This window comes from Diabrotica virgifera, chromosome 1 (assembly GCF_917563875.1).
Source record: "Diabrotica virgifera virgifera chromosome 1, PGI_DIABVI_V3a".
Classification (NCBI taxonomy): Eukaryota; Metazoa; Arthropoda; class Insecta; order Coleoptera; family Chrysomelidae; genus Diabrotica; species Diabrotica virgifera.
The window spans coordinates 92,320,028-92,328,823 of NC_065443.1; positions in this window are offsets into that span (position 1 = coordinate 92,320,028).

The following is an 8,796-nucleotide window of genomic DNA, read 5'->3' on the forward strand; positions in this document are numbered from 1 at the left end:
AAAGTTTACCCAAACTCTTTTTTGTACTTTTACCGAGTGGTATAAGTACAAAAAAGAAGTTTGAGTAAACCTCTTGTTAGGTATTAGTTACGTATCTTCACTCCCATTGGTCCAAACGTGTCGTACGGCGGCTCAAATGATAGGAATCAGTCAACAGAATACAATGACACAGAAAAATCAATTACAGTAAAATATTGAAAGGGCCTTAGTTACGTATATTCGCTGCTATTTTTCCAATCATGACGTACGGTGGCTAAAATGGTAGGAATTAACCAACAGAATACAATGACACCCAAATCCGGTGTCGGAAAGCTGGTCGAGAACACTTCGTCGACGGAAAATTGGTCGACAACAGTTGGTCGACAAACAGTTGGTCGAATGCACAATTCATCGAATGGACAATTCATCGACGAACATTTGATCGAATGGAATTTTCGTCGACAAACTGTTATTTATCTTTAGGATAAAGGGATTAATGGTGACAAACGACGGGTAACTGGAATATTGTATTATATATTTTTTTTTGGGTTTTGTTAATTTTGTACCTAAATCTTACCGGAGGTATTGCGCCTTTTATAAATGTGTAGTTGTGAATTAAGTTTTTGATAATAAAATCAAGAGGGTAAGAATCGCTTTACTTTTAAACTCTTCACTTTTGGCGCATCATGGACGGCTCGTTTTTAAAAGAATCGTTTTAATTTTTTTTTGTATAAACATGCTCTTTCATTCGTTTAAATGTTGCTTTTCAAATTTTCTAATATTTATAAACAAAGCCCCGGTGAATTTTTGAAAAAAGTGGCTAACTCGGGTTTTAAGGGTTGTAGGGCATTAAATTTTTGTTTCAGTTTCTATAAGAATACCAACATGTCGAATAAAAAAAATTAACTTCCTACGTGTTGTTGTTCTGAAGCTATTTTCTTGTGGCATTTTTGGAATTAACTAGTTTTGATGGGAAATAAGCCACAATTTTACTAAAAAAACTGATTTTATTAACGTTTCGACGCTCAAATCGGGTGTCGTTGTCAAAATAAAACCATTTTTTTTAGTAAAATTGTGGCTTATTTCCCATCAAAATTAGTTAATTCCCACATGTTAATGCGGTTGTTATTTTAATTGTTTATTCGCGAACTCAATCGACTATAGGTGGCAGTGCAGTTGCATGAAAATGGCCGATGTAATTGGGATAATGCATTTTGATATAATTAATATTTTTATTGATGTAATTAATTAATATAAATAAATCATTCATTAAATGAACACACCAGACAAGCATTCAATCGACATTGATATATAGGTTAACGGATGTTTTGTTTAAATCTTCATCCCAATTCCTCTAGTTCAAAATAAGCGGCAGCACCCTCGCTTGAGTTCGCGAATAAGCTTAAAATAACACTACTTTTTCAAAATTATTTTATAATTATTTATAATATTTATTATAAACTTTTTATTCAAGACTTGATCTAATTTGATAAATTGAACCTTTCTCTTTGGTTTGATGTCTTTAGAATTTATGTTGACCTAATAGTTTATGCATAATAACGCTGTAGATAGAAGCTTTTTGGGATAAACAATTTCAATTTTGCAATAACTATTAGGTAAAACTTCTTGAAATTTTAACGGCTGAATACTTCTAATATTGTTCCTTTACTTACGCGAAAATAAAGCTTTTAGTGTATTTTTAGAAAAGTTATTAATTATTTTCAAAAAATCGACTTTTGAAGCTATTTTCCCAATAACTAAGCAACAAATTAACAAAAAGAACTTTCCAAACACTCATTTTAAAGAATTTTCTATGCTCTTCAGTAAAATTGTATCACCTTTCCATACAGCATACCGGTCTCCACCTTTAATATTTACAATCAAATAGCGATCTTTAATTGTTTATATATTGTTTATAAGTTAAAAAGTACGTTTGATTTTTTGCATAATTTTTATATTGGATACTGTTGTAACTAAATTTACCCTAATGCCATAAGCAGTTCTTAGATACCTGTATCAACGGATGTCACGAAAGAGGCCATTTATTTGCTAATTTCTCTGGTCTATCACACCCTTTCTTATCTGTGTTTACAATCCAAATCATTAAGCCACATAAAGAGGTAGGGCAATAAACTCACTATAGCTATAGAAATGCTTTTACTACAAAATTTTAAAAGATAAGAGTTATAACGGAACAAGTATGCATACCTGCATTTTAAGACCCAGGTAGATTTTTGGGGATGACACAATGACACTAAAAGATGGCTTTGCCGATGATTGCATTCAATTGAGATGGTAAGTAGGTATGAATCACCTCTAGTTATATTTTAATGGCTTTGTAATTTAACTTCATGGGGTACGAAAGAATTAAGAAACTTTTAAGAATTTGAAAAAACATAGTTTTTGGGGGGTTTAGGTGTTTTACACAATTTTTGAATATCCCTAAAAACTCAGTTATTTCAAATTATATATACGTAACCTATAAAAAACCTTGAGTTAGTCTATTTTGAAGTATATAAAATGGAGAAAATCCCAAAAAACTACCGAAAAAACCAGTTTTCCGGATTTTTGAAGATGGCGCACCTTACGAATAAATCTGAAAAAAGTCAGAAATACAGATTTTGATAAAATTCACAAAACGCAAAAAAATTAGACATGCAGCCATCGCCAAAAAAAGTTATACGTACCTATTAAAAAAACAAAAAACATTGAGGTTATGTACACTCGACCTTCGGGTCCATAAAAATATATGTTTTGTAAAAGCCTCAGCTGTGCGTGTGAATTTTTTGTAATTTATAATTTAATTGCAAACCAACTTAAAAAAAAATAAAATCGAAAAATTGACATTTTTTGATGTGGGGAAAGGGGAAGGGGGTGGTGGGCTAAAATTGCGGTGATTCTTAATTTTTTTAATCACATAGAACGTAAAAAAATAAAAAAAAATATTCAGGCTGTATCGACTTCAAAATAATACAGCATCATGCCAAAAGGGCCTTAGTTATGTATGTTCGGCCCTATTGATCCAATCGTGACGTACGTCGGCTGAAATGATAGGAACTAACCAATAGCATACAATGACATAGAGAAATCAAATACAGCCTCATGTCAAAAAGAATAGAATAAACAAAAATTTCTTTTGAATTAAATATTTGAAATAAAAAATCACACTAAATTTTCTTTTTTTTTCACCCTTTCACTTATCAATATAAACATAAAAGTTTTTAGAGAGTTTCGCCCTCGGTTATAATGTAATCTTTCATTCTGCGTTTAAATTTTTCCAAAATTCTTATTAGTTTTCTCAGGATTCGAATAAACTGAATGCATTTAAATAGCATTGGTCATAATTTTGCGCCTACTCCCTCAAGGCTTAAAAAATGTAACATTTCAAATGAATGGAGATATTTCAAAGATTCGCTGAGACTATAATTTTTATCTAATATACATATATCTGTAGTCCATCCACTCACGGTAAATATTGCAAAACCTCCGAATTTTAAACAACCGCTTGGATTGACATGAAATTGGGTATGCACATAGCTGACAGGTCAAAGAAAAAGTGATATTGTGCCGACGTGTGCTTTTGCCTTGGGAGTTAGTACAACCACTTTTATAATGTGAAAAGACATACATTCAAAATAAGTCCTAAAGTGGATAAACTGAGTAATTCTAAGCTAGTTTTTGTTCTATAGATTTTTTCTTAACATACTGTTTGAGTTATTTGCAAGTGAATATATTATGTTCGTTTTTCAACAAAAAAGTCACGTTTTTAGACGGTTTTAGAAAAAAACTCAAAAAGTATTTTAACGAAAAATATTCTTAGCAAAAATATAGCGTATAAAAAAGTGAAAACAATGGTGTATGTATGAAGTCTGTAGACCCTGTAAAAGTAGAGTTGTAGTTAAGAGGAAACAGTAGCGATCAACAGGTAGCGAAAACGCGTTCCAAGATTGCGGCTGTAATTTTGAATATTTTTTCGAGATATTTGGCACACGTATTCGTAATATAATAAAGAATGGCGGTACAGAGCCCAATTTGAAAAATATATGAATATGTGGAAATTACTCTGCAATTAAATACAATATTTAAAAAACGAGCCTGTACCGCCATTAAGAAGAACAAAAAAATACACTTTCTTCAAATGAACTTTTTTATCCGATGCCTAGATTTTGTGTCATTTTGGAACTACTAAAATTTTGTATTTCATTAGTAGTTCCAAAATGACACAAAATCTAGGCATCGGATAAAAAGTTTATTTGAAGAAAGTGTATTTTTTTGTTCTTCTTAATGGCGGTACAGGCTCGTTTTTTTAATATTATATTTAATTACAGAGTAATTTCCACATATTAATATATTTTTCAAATTCGGCTCTGTACCGCCATTCTTTATTATATTACGAATACGTGTGCCAAATATCTCGAAAAAATATTCAAAATTACAGCCGCAATCTTGGAACGCGTTTTGGCTACCTGTTGATCGCTACTGTATCACCTTAATGAAAAGCAGGTTCTACTTCGTCAAAATACAAATCGAATATTTTAACATGAAATAACCATAAAACGAAGCACTTTTCGGGAAAAACTCATGACTTACAACTGTTATAAAATGTCTAAAAAGTTTTATTTGTATTTTTATAAACGTTTCTAGCATCAAAAGTTAGTTAGCATCAAAATGAAGTCTCTTTTTTGTTAAAAAAATGTAAAAATCACCGCCTAATTTACTTATGTATTGTTTATGTGATATGTACATTTTTTACTCTTTGAGATATTTAGTATCACTAATGTTTAAGTTATTTTAAACCAAGGCATTTTTTTTCAAAATTAAAATTTTTTTATTTTAAAACCAATTTTTTTTAATAAGCATTTCTTGCCAATAAATCTTATAGATCATATAAACAGTATAATATAAGTAAATTAGCTAGGGCGGTAACTATTAATTTCATATGGAATGCTAATTAGGTGGTGATTTTCACGATTTCTTTTAGCAAAAAAAGGGACATATTTTATTTAAAGCGTAACTTACTTTTGATGCTGATGGTGATAGAATAGATACTTTTTAAATAACAAAAATAAAACTTTTTAAAACACTTTAAAAAATTTGTGGCGAGTTTTCCCCGAAAAGTGCGTTATTTTTTGGATATTTTACGTTGAACTAGTCGATTTGGAATTCGACGAATAAGAACCAACTGTTGTTCAGCTCCAACTCTGTTTTTATTGTGTGTCCAGACTTCATACATACATAATTTTTTTTACTGTTTTATAAGCTTTATATTTGCTAAGAATAGTTTTTTCGATCAAATACTTACTTTTTGATTTATTTACGAAAAACCATCTAAAAACAAAAAATACAAGGAATTTAATTAGTTTATCCACTTACGGACATATTTTTACCTATATTTTTTCACACTCGAGAAGGGGGTGGTACTCATCCCCAGAAAAAAGCACACACTGGCACAATATCACTTTTTTCTTTGACATGTTAGCTATGCTTATGTCAAATTTCATGCCAATCCAAGCGATTTTGTAAAATCCAAAAACAGTGAGTAAATTGTCCAATGATATCTTTAAAAAAGACTAGTGCATTTTACAAAAACTTAGGTCAATAAATAATATGAAAACAGCGGAATATCAACCAATGTTGAATGTATTTACAAAGTATTGTTTATTTTTCGCTACTCGAAGGGGACAACTATTAAACTGGTTTCTTCCACTTCCAGACAATTTTTTAACCGCATATGACATCAAAACCAGAATTAAAAAAATTCGGTTTCGACCTCTTAATACACGTAAATTGATCAAGTATATTTTTCTGTGACTATGTGTGTCACTTCCGGGTACACCATTTTAACCGGAAGTGGTGTAAAACTAAAAAAAGTATTTCTTTGTTCTCATTTTTCTAATGCGCGTCAAATTTCTAATCGCTAGTACCATCTATGGGTTATAATCTTTCATTCAACCTCTGTGATTATATCTGACAGACGGACGGACAGACAGGCATAAAACCGGACAGGCATAAATATTTGTTCTCGTCTTTCTAAGGCGCGTCGAGTAATACATAGTTTGTACTATTTCTGCGAATTTAGAACAATACTTCGGGTTGCAACTCTTTATCCTGAAGTCGGAGGCCAAATTTCTCACCTTTAGTACCATCTTTGGGTTATAAGCTTTCATTCCACATCTAATTTGTCATGTTTTAACCCGGCATCCGACAGGTGAACTTTTTTGCCACTAACAGACAGGTGGGATGTGACAAACCCCAGCATTGAAAGAGTTAAAGAATCTCAAAAAATATCTCTACGTTTAGATTAGTTAACAGAAACAGTAAAGATGCAGTAGAAATAAACAAACCAAGACACGTTAAATGATACTAGGAGCACTCCCGAATCATAATTTACAATGTGTAAACTTTGGAAATCATGACTTGGAATTTACAATGTATATACTGATGTGATCTTGATTATTGATATGAGATAATATTCTTATATGTCACTTAATTTAATCAATGTATTAATACTAATCTAATTAATTAACCAGATCACATATCAATATGTTTTCAATCTCAGGGCGAATTATAAATTAATTACTTACTTTCGTGGCTTCTGAATATTTCTTAATGGTTCCTAATCGGGATAGAAAAGAAAAGAGTAAAAAAAAATACAAATATGGGTTACAATTATAATCAAAATATTTTTTATTTTATTCAAAAGGCAATCAATGCTTAATATTTGCTATTTCTTATTATTCTTAAACATAACATTTACAACTGGGAATTTTATTTCCTTTTGGTTTTCTATTGAAAGTTTTTATTAACATTTAACTATTAGGAGTTATTAGGGACAACTCTATTTAAGTTTGATGAAGCTTTTCTGATATTATTGATTATGTTATTCAATTTTTTATGTGGAATTTAATACGAAAAACCCATACATTCATGTCCAAACAAATGAGACTGACCTTTTCCTGGTGAACTGAAAATGTCCTCACACAAAACCCTTTCCTGCTATCCTTGGCTGCGATCAAACCTCGTCCTGGCTTCCAGTGATGTTCTCCTTTGAAAAACTAGCTCGAATAGCTCTCGTTCCTGCTTTTGTCGTGATGCTGTGCTCTACCTTTTTCGAAACTGCTATCAGCTACCGGGACACTCTGGGCTCAAGGAGGTTCTTTTACTCTCGACCTGGCCTACTTCTCGTTCCACGATAGATACTCCACACTCACGGAACTACCGGCTTTCTCACTCCTCGAACACTACCGTCTACTACTCGACTTCACTTCTCGACAGCTCAAAACATTCTGATCCCACTTTGTCATTCATTCACCTACTTTCTCAATATCCCTTCCAGATTCACAAATCAACCTTCCACCACCAACTCTCATTCTCAGTATTCCTCAAAAACCAATTTTTAATCTTTCTAAATATGCTTAATGGATTTCAAAAGAAAATATTTAATTCCCATTCTAAAATCACTTTCTACTATTTACAAATTTTAATGACCTATTCTCTCTTTCAAATGAGTCTTATTTAGCATAGGCTAATGATCGACCTTCCGAGAAGAACGATAATGGTACGCGTCATTCACTTTGTTTATTTTAAGCGCACTGTCCCGAGTTCCGTCTAATCACTTCTTAAAATTAAATATAACAATTTGTTGTATACAGGGTGTTCTAAATTTATATGCCCGTGGTTGAGAAAATTGAAAATATTTTATATTAAATTGAATCCTGTTTACAACCATCAAAATTTAATTTTCATATCAAATAGAAATATAACAATACATTGTAAATAATTATGATTCGGGAGTGCTCCTAGTAGCATTTAACGTGTCTTGGTTTGTTTATTTCTACTGAATCTGGATTTTAAATTTAGTATAAATTTCTACGTATTATGACTGTTTCTTGTTGAGAATAAAGAAAAAACTTCACCAATTATGGTTTCATTTCGAAAACAACGCACACATCTTATGGAAAATATAATGTCACTCAAATTCAATAAAATTTATACGAATAGATCCGTTTTAATTTACCGATCAAATCTTATCATTGCGCCAACTCTCTATTTTCAAAAATAAGAGCAGAAATTGATACAAATAAATCTGAAATCAAATGGGTAGGTACATAAGTTAGAGAGAGAAAAAATATTTTAAACTACCCAGATTTTCGGTACTCCATAAATCAGCGGATTAGTTTCACTAATCCGCTTAGGCCCAGCGGGATTTAAGCTCTTATGAATAGCACTCGGAGCAATAATGATTGTAACTTTAACACTTTTAACACTTTATGGACTCCAAAAATGTGATTTCGATAAACTTTAATTGCAATTTGCGCCGTAATTAATCATAATTAAGAGTTGGCGCAATGATAAGATTTGATCGGTAAATTAAAACGGATCTATTCGTATAAATTTTATTGAATTTGAGTGACATTATATTTTCCATAAGATGTGTGCGTTGTCCGTATTATGACTGTTTCTTGTTGAGAATAAAGAAAAAACTTTACCAATTATGGTTTCATTTCGAAAACAACATAAGTCCACAAACTTTAAAACATAATATCAAAAAAATAAGCAACATTTAAACTTTTTTGGTCTTTCAGATATAGGTCTGGATCCCGCGTATGAAAAAAAAGTTGATTAATAGCAAGCTGAAAATTTGTTAATAGCTTAAGGGTGTCTAGTCGGATAAACTTTGATATATGGGAACACTGGAACAGGGGCAGTTTTAATTTTGGAACAGGTTAAAAATTTGAAACGGTCACACCACGAAAACGGCACATGTATTTTGTCCGACAGAACAGACTTAAACTCTTCGAACAGAGATTAAACTCT